The sequence below is a fragment of the Pongo pygmaeus genome, chromosome 5 (genome assembly GCF_028885625.2).
Source record: "Pongo pygmaeus isolate AG05252 chromosome 5, NHGRI_mPonPyg2-v2.0_pri, whole genome shotgun sequence".
In the NCBI taxonomy this organism is placed as follows: Eukaryota; Metazoa; Chordata; class Mammalia; order Primates; family Hominidae; genus Pongo; species Pongo pygmaeus.
The window spans coordinates 122,375,295-122,389,243 of NC_072378.2; positions in this window are offsets into that span (position 1 = coordinate 122,375,295).

Below are 13,949 nucleotides of genomic sequence, written 5' to 3' on the forward strand. Positions count from 1 at the left end.
CCACAGCTTTCCATTTAGCACAACTGAAGTTATGAATTTGTGGTGCTAAGAATGTAATAAGATTATCTGGGGAAATTAGCTCAGGTCAAAGAAAAATATTTTCAACAATCTATGGGAAAGGGAATTTCTCAGCAAGTGTGGAAAGATACTTAAGTCTAAACCAAATGTTTTAAACCATCAAATCTCAAAGTGCTAGAAATGTGGGACCTGGAGGTGATGACTGCTCTTCCAAACTATAAGAATGTAAACACATCCGGGGGATATATGTGCTGTGAGTCTCTGAGTTAGAACATTAGAACAGAGTCACAGATCTGTGATTCCTGGGCTTGACTTTTCCTAGATGAAAAGATTAGAAAAGTAGCAGATAAGCAGCAAAATCTCAGACTCAAGGTTAGATTGTTTATAAAACATGGGTGGTTAGATTTGAGCTTAAAATTAATGAATTCTTGACTTCTTGCTTTCACACACTAGAACTTCGCCATGAGCAGGCAACCATTAACATTTAACATTAAAAAAAATTAAACAGATTTACCCACCAATTTAATAAAAGAAAAACCTTTATTCTAAATATAGAAGGGGAAAATTATGCAGCACATATAAAGGAAACTAGATTTTTACCTTTTAAAATCTTTTTGTGAAAACATCCCATCTACTCAATATTGTTGAATCATAGAAAAAAATAAAACAGCACTAGACGGAAGTACTTTTTTTTTTTTTTTTTTTTTTTTTTTTGAGACAGAGTCTCGCTCTGTTGCCAGGCTGGAGTGCAGTGGCACGATCTGTTTTTTTGAGACGGAGTCTTGCTCTGTTGCCAGGCTGGAGTGCAGTGGCGTGATCTCAGCTCACTGCAACCTCTGCCTCCCAGGTTCAAGCAATTCTCCTGCTTCAGCCTCCTGAGGAGCTGGAATTACAGGTGCCTGCCACCATGCCTGGCTAATTTTTTTTGTATTTTTAGTAGAGATGGGGTTTCACCATGTTGGCCAGGATGGTCTCGATCTCTTGACCTCGTGATCCGCTCTCCTCAGCCTTCCAAAATGCTGGGATTATAGGCGTGAGCCACCTTGCCTGGCCTGGAAGTACTATTTTTAAAAGAATTTTACTGAATGGAAGTCCTCTGACTTCAGCAAATTTTTAAATCCAATTTCAGTCTCTAAATAGATTAAAAGACACAGATTTGAAGGTGACATAATTTATATAATTTACCCTGACAATAGTAAGTGACTACAGTGTCAAATCCTCATCACCTACTCCCAGCTGAGGCCATGTCCTTTACCACCTTGTGATGTTTCTCATCTACTTTGCTGAAACCAAGCCAATTACCTCTGAGGACCCTAAACCAAAGCGACTGACCTCAGAATTGGAATATTTCAGGCCATTCAATTCCGGTGTACATCTTTTATCTCTTTTAATTCTTTGTCATTGCCTTTTTCCTGGACTTTCCCTTTTTTACTCTCATTACCTAACTACTTTATGCTGTCTTCACAACTTTTGCACAATTAATTGCCTCTCTTCCCGCTGCTCTCCTCTTGCAACCCCAATTCATGACCATATAGCTTGGACCTACTGTGAGTTATCATCTCCAACCTCAGCTAGAGCCTTAGAACTGCCTGACAATCCTGCTATGACATCCCTATCAGTGTGTGTGTGTGTGTGTGTGTGTGTGTGCGTGTATCTAGAAGTCCACCTTTATTTGCTCATAGATATGCTATGCTAGGTACATGGACAAGAAAGATTTTATTTTGTGGCAACCAAATAGGAAATTTTTTAAAACAATGATGAATGTGTAAATAAACTATAGTTAATTTTGTTTTGTTTTGCTTTTACCTTTTATTTTTTATTTTGGAGGTATACGTGCAAGTTTGATATTCAGGTATACTGTGTGATGGTGAGGTCTGGGGTACAAATGATCCCATCACCCATGTACTGAGCATACATTGTACCCAAGAGGTACCTTTTCAACCCTTGCCCTCTCTAGTAGTCCCCAGTGTCTATTGTTGCCATATTTCATCAGTTATTTATAGCTCATTTGTTCTTAATATCATTTACTTATTCTTCTAAGTCTAGATGCAATTTGGCCAATCAAGGGTCATCATTTTTATCATAATCAATATTGTCAAAAATACAATTGATGTATCACGTTTACTAGGCTCTCAGGGGAATAAAGATAGAAAGTTCACAAAATGTTAACTTTTATATAGAAAATTGAAAGGTTTTTAATAACTCTTTAGCACAAAATGTTATTGGTAGAGTTCTGTTTCCATTTCTATTTTTCACACTAGTACATAATCTCTTGGAGAAAAATAGCTTTACTAAACTCCCTAGGAGCCGAAAACTAATCCACAACTGAAAGTAGAGTTTAATGTTGAAGATCAGAAAACACTGGTGTCACAAATTATACAATTATAATATAAATGCTGTGCTCTGATTAAGGAAGCAAATGTATGATACACATTTTAGTTATATTTTCTTTAAATATGGCTTAATATTTTGAAAGTTTTTATATTTAAATGGGTAATTTAGTTTCAAAAATATGTTAAGTCTCTGTGATTGACCGATAATGGCTCCCGAGGATATTCCCATTTACTGATGCCTGGAACCTGTGAATATTAGTTTATGTGACCAAAAAAAAGTGATTCAGTTAAGATATTGAAAAGGGGAGCTTATGCTGGATCATAAAGGTAGGCCCTAAATACAATTATATATATTCTTATAAAAGAAAGGTGGATAGAGTTTTGAGACAGACGCACATAGAAGCCAGTGATGTAAAGATGATGGCAGAGACTGCAGTGGTGTGGCTACAAACCAAAGAATGCCAAAGATTGATGGCAGTACCGGAAGTTAGAAGAGGCATGAAACAGATGCTCTCCCAGAGTTTCCGGAGGGAGTGCGGCCCCGATGGCATTTTGGTTTCAGATTTCTGGCTACTGAACTGTGAAAGAATGAATTTCCAATGTTTTAAGCCACCCCATTTCAGGCAATTTATTTCAGCAACCACAGGAAACAAATATAATATCATATGTTTTGTTATATATTATATAACAAATATAATATTACATAGTGCCTAACACACAATCACTATGTGAGTCTCTAAAAGACACTAAGATTTTTGTAAATAGTGAGTTTGAGGGAATGAGTGCATGTTTCCCAACGACTATTAACTCCCAATTTTTTCAAGGACACTAATATAGAAATAAAAATCATAACACAGTATGACTTATATACTGAAAACATAAATTAGATCCATGAAAACACAAAGAAAAGAGTTAGTAAATGATATGGAGCCAAATAACACATTAGAAAAGGTAACTTCAAGAGTGAGTAACTTTGAAGATGACTAAGAGTTCATTAAGCAGAAAAAGTAAAGTGTGGTATTGGTGGCCACATAGAATAGCATATGAGACTCAAAGAATTAAAGAAGCAAGATAGGTCCAGAGAATAGTGAGCAAATCAAAATAGGTCATAAGTGATAGGGGAATTGAAAGGATATGAAGCAATGCATTATTCTTTAGACAATGGGAAGTCACAAAAGGTTTTCAGCAAGAGCCCAGCATGCCCTGATTTCTGTGTTAAAAGATAACTCTGAAGCATTTATATGGAAAATTCACTTAAGTGGAATAATTCATTCCCTCGATGATGCTCAAAAAATGAAGTGTTACCTTACTAAGTTGGTTCCAACACAAGGCAATGCATTTTCATTTCTTTTGGCAATATAGTGACAAGCTAGTATGCTTAAATTCAACTCCTAGACAGGTTATTAAAATTTCTTTATTCAGCCAGAATAGAATTTTCAGTCCCTTTCATTCCTAAAAGAGTAGGTAGATTCAAGTAGGGAGCCTCAATTTAATACAGGAAAGTTTATTTAAAAGTATCCAAATGAGTTTTTTAAGCAGCAGGAATCTGAGAAATGTAGCTTTCCAAAAAAGTTTTCCTATATCCTGATTTTTCCCTCTTTAAATACTAAGTAATGTTCTCCAAAGGCTATTGAGTGTAGAATACATTCATTATGGCCTCATGGGTAAGAAATTAATAACCTAATTGAGTCCACAACTTATTCTTCCAGAAAAGAAAAAAGAAATCCTTAAGAAAGAAAACTGTTAAGGACTTCTTAAAGGCTAATAAATGCTGATGTTAAAAAATATGGAAAGTAATGTAAACGTGTTACTTCTGTTAAGCAGTGGCTATGTTGTACCAACAATGATCTTGCAGTTCTCACTGTGGAAGCAAAGAGAAGTAAAACTACTTCCTAAAGTAGCTGCAAGTAAGTGAGCAGAACTTAGAGACAAAAGTCTACATTTTTTGAGTTTAATGAATAATGCAGAAATGCCAGACCAAATACACATTTTGAAACTGTTTTGTTCATCCAACTTGGAGATTATTTATTACTTAATGAGCCTATTTTTTAGAACTTCAGTGCTCAAGCCAACTGTTGATGACTGACCAAGAATTACAAAAGCAGTAGTCTTTAATTCTCGGCATTAGCAGCAGCCCACGAAATTTTGAGACCATGACCCAAGTTATACTTCAAAGACAAATGTTTCTATTTTCAAGAATTAAATCAAACCATAGATCTCTGCTGCACTTTTTCCCTTGATCAATAAAGCCGAAAGTAAAGTAAAGGGCCGGCAATTATCTGAGAGTACAGACAATGAACACAGCCAAACCAGCCTTTTATTTTTGCCAGAATATTCTAGATTTACCAGTTAACTGCTAACTCTACATTTTGTGCTTTGCTTTGCTGACCGTAGTAAGTCTCGCTTCTTTTTTTAATCACTCTGATTGTACATACGGAAAGTTCAATGAATGGACAAGAAGATAAAACAACTGTTAATGAATTTATCACTATATTTTGTACTGGTGATAAATCTGCTTGTAAAATTCATGATTCTCAATGGATGAGTGAATGGAAAAAATAATGGTATTTGAAAAACAGTATCTACTGTTCCACTCTATGACACAGTATAGAATTGGCATGAAGCAGAGAAAAACGTCAACAGTCCTTGCTCTCCCAGTCAATAAATCTAACTTTACTGCTGAATCAAAATTTTACAGCCACAAGGACACATGTAATACAATAGTAGTTTTTAAAAAAGATAGCGGTGAGGGTGTTGATAAACATGTGTTGGAAACAGGATGTTGGACTCAAAACCTACCTGAGAGAACCACTGTTTTCCAGCAAAGGCCCACACCCTACACATAGCTAGTTTATTCTGACCTTGATCATATTTCTCCTTAATCCATATAGTTGTGTTAATTCCTCTGAGTTTCAATTGTTCATTATAGTGCTTATTATGTACAAAGCATGGTAAAAGACATTAAGTAGGTATGTTGAGGTTAGTGACCATGTAGTATGGGGACAGGAGTGAGGATCTCTGAGAACCATTTGCAAGGTTTCCAGTTGGTAATAGCTCCTGTGGGTGTATGTGCCTGTGTGTGTGAGGAGGAAGAAAACAGGGGATGGGAGGATGGTTTGAATGATTCCCTGATAGATTTTTAAAAATATTTTCAAGCGAACAAACAAGTGTGTGTGTGTGTGTGTGTGTGCGCATACAGTTTTCAATTCTTTCTTGTCCTAAGACCTAAAGAGTTTGTATGTTTAGAATAATCTTGCAATATTACCAAATTCGTACCTAGATATAAGTCTTGAAAACCTACAGGGCTATTGGCTCTCAGCAGGCCTGTTTTTGTCTTCTAGAGTCCTAGTCATGCTTCTGAAGCAATATCTGAAGCAATATTAAATTTAAGGATCTCAAAGTAAAAAGAGCATTCAATTAAACATTTGTTGGATTCGGGAAAGATTTACAAAAGAAATAAAATTTGAACTGCATTTTCAAGGTTAAAGAGATGTTTTCCAGGAAAACAAGAGCAAATGAATATTCTAGACAGAGGAAAATACATGCTCAAAGGTACAGACATTTGGAACAGCATGGAAATTTTAAGGAAGAGAAAGTAGTTCTGCAAGGCAGTAGGCGTCTAGAGAAGTGAGAGAAGATTAAACATAAGTCAAGCCCGTGCCTTTTGCCTCCCACATGGCAAAAGCTCAATCTTAGATTCTCGTCCTGATTCTACACTCCCTTCCTCTGTGTGCATTTCAAACACATTCCCCAAATCTTTATCCCTAAATGCCTACCTCTCATTTTTGCTGATCCTGTACCTCTAGGCAGCATGTTGTATTAGCAAAAGCACTAGTTTGGAACTGGACAGAACTGGGTTTGAATCACTGCTTACTAAAGTAGTAGCTGTGTGGCCGTAAGAAAGTTACTAAATCTCTGTGTCCAAGTTTCTTTCCGTATAAAATGGAAAAAATAATGCCTTTACAGTTGTGTTATTCTAAAAATTTAATGAATGTCTCTTAAGAATATGTAATATGTATTTATGAGTTTAAAACAAAGTTAGCTCTCCTTTTCCACTACTATGAGAAAGCTCTATGAAAAAAACAGCATGCCTTTCAAAGGCAGATCATCCTCATGTGAATTCCAGCTTCTTCACTTACCAGCTACATGGTCTTGGGCTTAACTCTCTGATGCTCTCTTTTCTTATGAATAAAAGATAAATAAGTCCAATCTCAGAAGGTTATATGGATTACATATAGTGTATTAGGTTGGTGCAAATGTAATTGCGGTTTTGGCCATTAAAAGTAATGTCATTTGGCCATTACTTTTAATGGCCAAAGCTGCAATTACTTTTATATCAACCTAATACCTCTCCCGTTGTTTGGCAGTTGTGGTTTCTCTTCTCCTGAATATTCTCTCAACACCTATGAGAATATGCTGACAACTGCACTTAACCTTTCCATTGAACCCTGACCAATGTCTTAAGTAGGGGTGATTGCATCACCATCTTCATCTCACACTCAACACCCTTAATGTCTAGGCAGTCACTAGCTATTACTGCTTTCCTCTATCTTAAGGATTGTTAACACCCAATAATATTCTAAAAGTCAAATAGCAAATGGAAAGAAAACTGATGAGATTCACGTTATAGCTCTCCCTAGCATTGACTAGAAAATAAAATATATGTTCCACTAATAATAAGTATGGTGGAGAGTTCAGTCCATTGAACATTTATAATTAAAGACATAACATGGATCAATTATTTAAAATAAATCTCAAAATTCTACAATCAAGATTGCAGTCTAGTGAAGGGAAAGGAAGGATCCCATGTACCAAGCAAAATACATAGCATGTAATTAATGTTATTCTTATCATTTATCTTTGGAAATTAGGTAGGTATCAGTATCCTCATTTTTATACAAATGTAACTGAGTCTTACAGTAGTTAACTTGTCCAAAATCATCAAAAAAATAGAGTTCCCTTCAAATAATTGTTATACTTACTTTAAAATATCAGTTGGCTATTTCATCAGTCTGCAGCTCTCTCCTGTGTAATAGCATAACACATTTATATATGTTGTATTAAACCCTCTCCAGCTTCAAAAACATTTTATTTTTCATTGAGGAAAATATCTCATTATCTCTTGAATTTCATAGCTTGGTAACATGACATAGAAAGACAAGCTAATCTATAGTAGAAAATAGTGTGTCTAGTTCCTACAGACAATTTAGGAGTATATTCAACCTAACTGTCTTATTTATAATGGTCAGAATAGCATATAAAGTAACTTTCAATCCCATAAAATGGAATCAGATCTATTTCCAGCCTTGGGTCAATCATGTCATTAATGTGTCTGGGTTTCTGCAAATAGTGATAATTCAAATATTTTAATATGCCAAGGAAGTCCTTTGAAACTTTGTAGCAATATTCAAATAATTGATTTATATGCAAAAAGCTTTAATATCATATCTGAATAAAAAATCAAATCTATGAATTAACATATAAGTAACAAAGTCTTAGAATAGCATATGTAATCATTGCCACAAATGACAGTCATATTGTTGGCCATCGAAGTTTAAATAGAAGATTCTATATGCCATGATTATATTAGAAATGTTGAAAAAGGGCATTTTATAATATTGCTTTTAGACAAAATACATTTATAAACATGGTATCAATTGAGAACTGACTAGTCATAAATCTATTTATGAGAAAACAGTAATTAAGAGACAGATGAAATAAGTGAAATTATCCTCTTCTATCTTGTTTCATTAATGAAAGTTTCTAACATGGTTCAAATCAATGGGAAGATCTTTGTGAATTCTACCTTTATGAGTCTGATTAGAATTTTTTAATCCCACAAAACAACAAAAGTGAAATCTGTTGAATAATATAATTCCTTTCTCTAAATTATTTTTCCAAATTCTCTGCCAAAGCAAACACATGGTACGTGTTAGTCAGCTGGGTCTGCATCAAGTCATCAGTTGCATGAACTGCACTGATTTTGTTGCCAAACCTACTACACTAAATCCCACTCCAAACATCCTTTTAAGTTGCAGAACATTCTAAATGCAGCCTGAATGTACAATATTTATATATATATATATATATATATTTTAGCAACTTTTGGGAGTGTTCCTCTTGGATAGAGCCCACATTCTAAATTCTTTAGGTACCTGCTAACAGGAAGGTAAAATATAGACCTTAGTCTTCTGGCACGAAGCATAGAGAAAGGAAAAAGCTCATTTTCTTTATTTTTGTTAAGATCTTATTTAAACATTTCTGAAAACAATAGGAGCTGTTAGAATAGTTTGACAAGAAATGTTATCAGATGGTTGAAATCCAGGATTTTAATGCACATTTAATATACATTGTATTCTTTCTCCTACTGACCCATGTCACTGAAAAAAGTCACTTTATCACAAAATAGAAAGTACTCATTCATCCTATGGTACTTTTAACCTCACATAAAAAATATAATATTGCTGTCTGTTTTTCAAAGATAAGGTTGATAGTGATGATTATCATCTCATTGTTTCTGAAGAAAAAAATCTAGAGGAGAACAGTGGCTCTTTCCATGAATAAACATAAATTTTTATTATAACAACAAAAATGCAATCATTTAACAGTCATGATGTGATGTGAGCTGGCTACAATTACCAAAAGCTTGTGTTCACAGTTTATGCATATTCAAATTCTTAATTTAAAATGTTAAATTGAGCAAGTTTCTAAGGTTTACCTACCTAATTTGGATATCATGTACAGTTATGTGACACTTCACAATGAAGGTGTGTTCTGAGAAAGGCATCATTAGGTGATTTGATTTCATCATTGTGCAAAATACAGTATACTTACACAAACCTAGAGGGTAGATCCTACTACACACCTAGGCTACATGGTACAGCCTATTGCTTCTAGGCTACAAACCTGTATAGCATGTTACTGTACTGAATACTGTAGGCAATTGTAATACAATAGTAAGGATTTGTATCTTTAAACATATATACATAGAAAAGGCAGAGTAAAAGTATGGTATAAAAAATAAAATATGGTAACATATCCACATAGAAAAGGTAGAGTAAAAGTATGGTATAAAAAATAAAATATGGTACACCTGTATAGGCCACTTGTCATGAATGGAGCTTACAGGACTAGAAGTTGCTTTGGGTGAGTCAGTGAGCGAATGGTGAGTGAATTTAAAGGCCTAGGATGTTGCTGTATACTACTATAGACTTTGTAAACACACTGTACACTTAGGCTACACTAGATTTATTTTTTAAATTTTCTTTCTTCAATAACAAATTAACTTTAGCTGACTGTAACTTTTTTACTTTAAAAATTTTTGTTAGTTTTTTGCCTCTTGTAATAACACTTAGGTTAAAACAAACATATTGTATAGGAGTGCAGTGGCGCGATCTCAGCTCACTGCAACCTCCACCTCCCGGGTTCATGCCAGTCTCCTGCCTCAGCCTCCCGAGTAGCTGGGACTACAGGCGCCTGCCACCATGCCCGGCTAATTTTTTGTATTTTTAGCGGAGATGGGGTTTCACCGTGTTAGCCAGGATGGTCTCGAACTCCTGGACTCGTGATCCGCTGGCCACAGCCTCCCAAAGTGCTGGGAAAAGTATTTTCTTTATATCCTTATTCTGTAAGCTTTTTCCTGTTATATATAACAAAAGAAAATACTTTTGATACACACACACACATATATATGTATAACTTTTAAAACTTTTGTGTTAAAACTAAGACACATACATACACATTAGCCTAGGTCTACATAGGGTCAGGAGCATCCATATTATTTTCTTCCACCTCCACGTCTTGTCCCATTGGAAAATCTTCAGGGGCAATAATAGGCGTGGAGCTGTTATTACATATATAAATAGGATGGTGGTCCCATAAGATTATAATAGAGCTGAAAAATTCCTATTGTCTAGGGATGTTATAGTGCAGTGCATTACTCGTATATACATATATATGTAAAAAAAACTCTAAAATAAAAATAATATGTCTAGCATAGTAAACATAAACCAGTAACATAGTTATTAGTATCAAGTATTATGTACTACACATAATTGTTTGTGCCACATGACTGGCAGCACAGTAGTTTTCTCTACACCAGCATCACCACAAACACATGAGGAATGGAATGCTTTACACTACAGCATTCCTAGGCAACAGGAATTTTTTCAGCTCTATTATAGTTTTATGGGACCATCATCCTATATCCGTCCATCATTGATCAAAACGACCTTATGTTGTGGCTTTTTCTCTCCCATAGTTCGGCAAGTGAGAGGGAGTGTTAGTGCTCATTTACTCCTGCCACCTACAGCTCGACAAGCAGGAGTGCTACAGTTCTTTCACTCCCAGTTTGGCAAGTTCCATGTTCTTGTCCTGCAACCAAGAGGAATAAAAATAAAGTACACGGACACTGGAGAGTGAGTAAGGTAGAGTAGAATTTTACTGAGCAACGGAAAGTAAGCTGTCAGCATGGAGAGGGGACGCTAAAGTGTGTGGCCATCTGTGAGGCAGAGTCCCAGGTTTTTTATGAGCATAGAATTGGGGAGTGAGTGCTAATTGGTCCATGAGTGGTCTTGGAAAAAGCACCATTCGACTGGTTAAAAGGCATAATTCAGAAGGAACCAGTAAAGAGAGTGGATAAGACAGGGATAGAATTTCTCACTCTGGTCGTGGAGTCTATCTGGGACTGGCAATTTGGTTTTCAGGCTTTAGACTGTCCTTGGCCTGAAAGCCAGGTTTCACAGGGGACCCTCCCCTGTGTGCTTAGGAATTTGTCTGTTTCCTGTCACTATCAATTATGTGGTACACGACTATAATTCAATGTAGCATCATATAAAAACATTCACTTTTAGCCAATGATTGAGAACATCAGAAGAAAACATCCACAAACCACATTTCCCATATCCTTGGATCTTGTCCCACCTACTCTGTCTTCCCTCTGTTTAAAATGCATGAACTGTTTATCCTTTGTTCCCAGCAAAGGCCGACCTCTCCACTTGCATTCTAATCTCATCTACTCTCTCCAACACAAGAACATTGATTCAACAATTCTCATTTTTCTCTCCTACATTATCAATTTTTCTACCTCTTTTGGGTTTTCCATCAATACATACAAATGTTGATGTTTTTTCCATATAAAAATATTGCTCTTAGTACCTCAAAACACTCCATGTACCTTCTTTTCTTTAGAAGTAAAACTTGTCAAAAGATTGCCTCTTCAAATTCTCTGTTGAAGCCACTCTACTGGAGTTTTTCTTCTACCACATCACTGAAACAGTTCTTTTTGAGGTTGCCAATGACCTTCATACTGGTAAACCCAATGGCCAATTTTCAGTTCTTATATTACTTGACTCCTTCCTCAATGGCATTTTATACAGTTGATCATGCCCTCCACCTGTAGACATATTCTTTGACTTCAGTTTTCCACAATCCTGGTTGATCTCCCTTTTCAGCCACACTTTATTTTCCTTTGATGTTTCCTCTTTATCTTCCCAACAACTTCTGAATGTTGAAATAACCAATGATTTAATTCTTTTATCTCTTTTATATCCTCACTCATTTACTTTCATTCAGTCTTTTCTATGCACTGATGTCTCCCAATGTAGTCTGAACCTCTCCTCTAAACCCCAGGCCCAATTATACATCATAACTCCACTTGGATGTATAAAAGACATGTTGGTTTTTTATAAGCAAAGCTAAACTCCTCATCTTTAACCTCCCTCCAAATCTCCTCTTATCAGTCTCAAATAAGGGCAATTCCATCCTTTCAGTTGTTTACAAAATATCTTGCCATCCTTTACAACATTTTTTCTCTTAACTCACATTGAATCTACAGACAATCCCATCAGCTCTACCTTCAAATACATCCAAAACCCAATGACTTCCCACTACCTCCTCCATACTTAGTATCCCAAGGCCTCTTAATTGTTGCCAATAACCTCCTCAGTGGTTTCTCTGCCTCCATTCTTTCTCTGCTTTAACCCTGTCTCAATATTGATAAAATTTAGGTCAGATCATGACACTATTCCCAAAATTTTCCAGTGGCCCCTCATCTCACTCAGACAAAAAGGTAATTCAAGTGCAATGGCCACAAGGTCCTATGCAATCTGGCTACCTTTGCCTTTCTCACCTTATCTTCTACATTCCCACTTATTTACTCTATTTTAGTTATACTGTCCTTCTTAATGTGCTTTGAATTTGCCAGGCATTCTCCCACCTCACAACCTCGCACATGCTTTGTCCTCTCCTTGAATCATTACCCTCTATCTCATGGCATGTTTCCCTCAGCTCCTTCAGGTTTAATACATGTATTATCTTCTCATAGTTATCTTCCCTGAATATACTATATATAATTGCAATCCTTCCTCTCAACACCATCTATCCCCTTTTCCTTGTTTCTCTTTGGCACCCATCAAAATCTAAAATACTGTATGTTATTTAGTTAGTTTCATTTCTTTCTTACCCCACTTGCAAACTCCAGGAGATCAGTGTTTTTTGGTGTATTTTGTTCACTCCTGTAGACCACTGCCTAGAAAGTTGTTCCAAACATTACAGGTACTCAGTAAATATTTGTAGAATAATTCCATAAGTAAGGGGTGAAGTCCTATGATAATCGAAAGCACAGATTTTGGATGTATGTGAATCCTGCCCCTGCCTCTTACTAAGTAATTTATCTTGAACAATTACTTTTTCTGAGCCCTAATTTCCTCACTATAAAATGGATTTAAGCCAGGTGCAGGGATGGTGTGCCTGTAGCCCCAGCTACTTGGGAGGCTGAGACAAGAGGATCACTTCAGTTCAGGAGTTCAAGACCATCCTGGGCAACATATGACAACAACCCTCCCATCTGTAATTTTATAAATAATACTAATAAAATAAAATGGATATAATGGTACCTAGCACTCAAATTTTTTATAAATTTGGAAGAAAATAATAAAGTATAAGCAAAATAAAACAGGGAAATGTTTTATCTGCAGTGAGATTCATATTGACTATCAATAAAGAGTATTAAAGATTCCCCAAATATATGTTGCAAAGTCTTTTAACTACTAATTATTTTAATAAATTCATGTTACTCAAAATTATATTTCACTAAATACTATTTTATACTAATAAAATACTAAGTAAAATTTCACATTAAAAGACAATTAAGAAAATTATAGTACATGTTCATCAGTTTTTAATTGTATAATCTAATTTTCTAAAAAATATTTTAGATATACTTTCCATAAAGGTGCTATGTTTTATTTTAATATATAATTATAACATTCATAAAAGCATTTTAAATATTAAAATAAATTCTGATGGCAATTATTTTGGTGATCATGAAACTTATAAGCTTTATTTTAATGTTAGTCTTCATTGTGTCTAATGGTCCTCAGCCATTGAGCTTACAGTAGAAATAAATCTACCATTTTGCTTCTTATCCTAACATAGAATTTCTCTGCTAACCCACATTCATTTCCAAGGTAAAGAGGATGCAATTGACAAAATCCAATATCGGCTCCATTTTGAGAGACATGGAATTTTATTATCTGTGGATTTCTCTGTCTTCTTACTGTTCAGTATCCAAGATGATTGTCACCAACTTAAACTCCA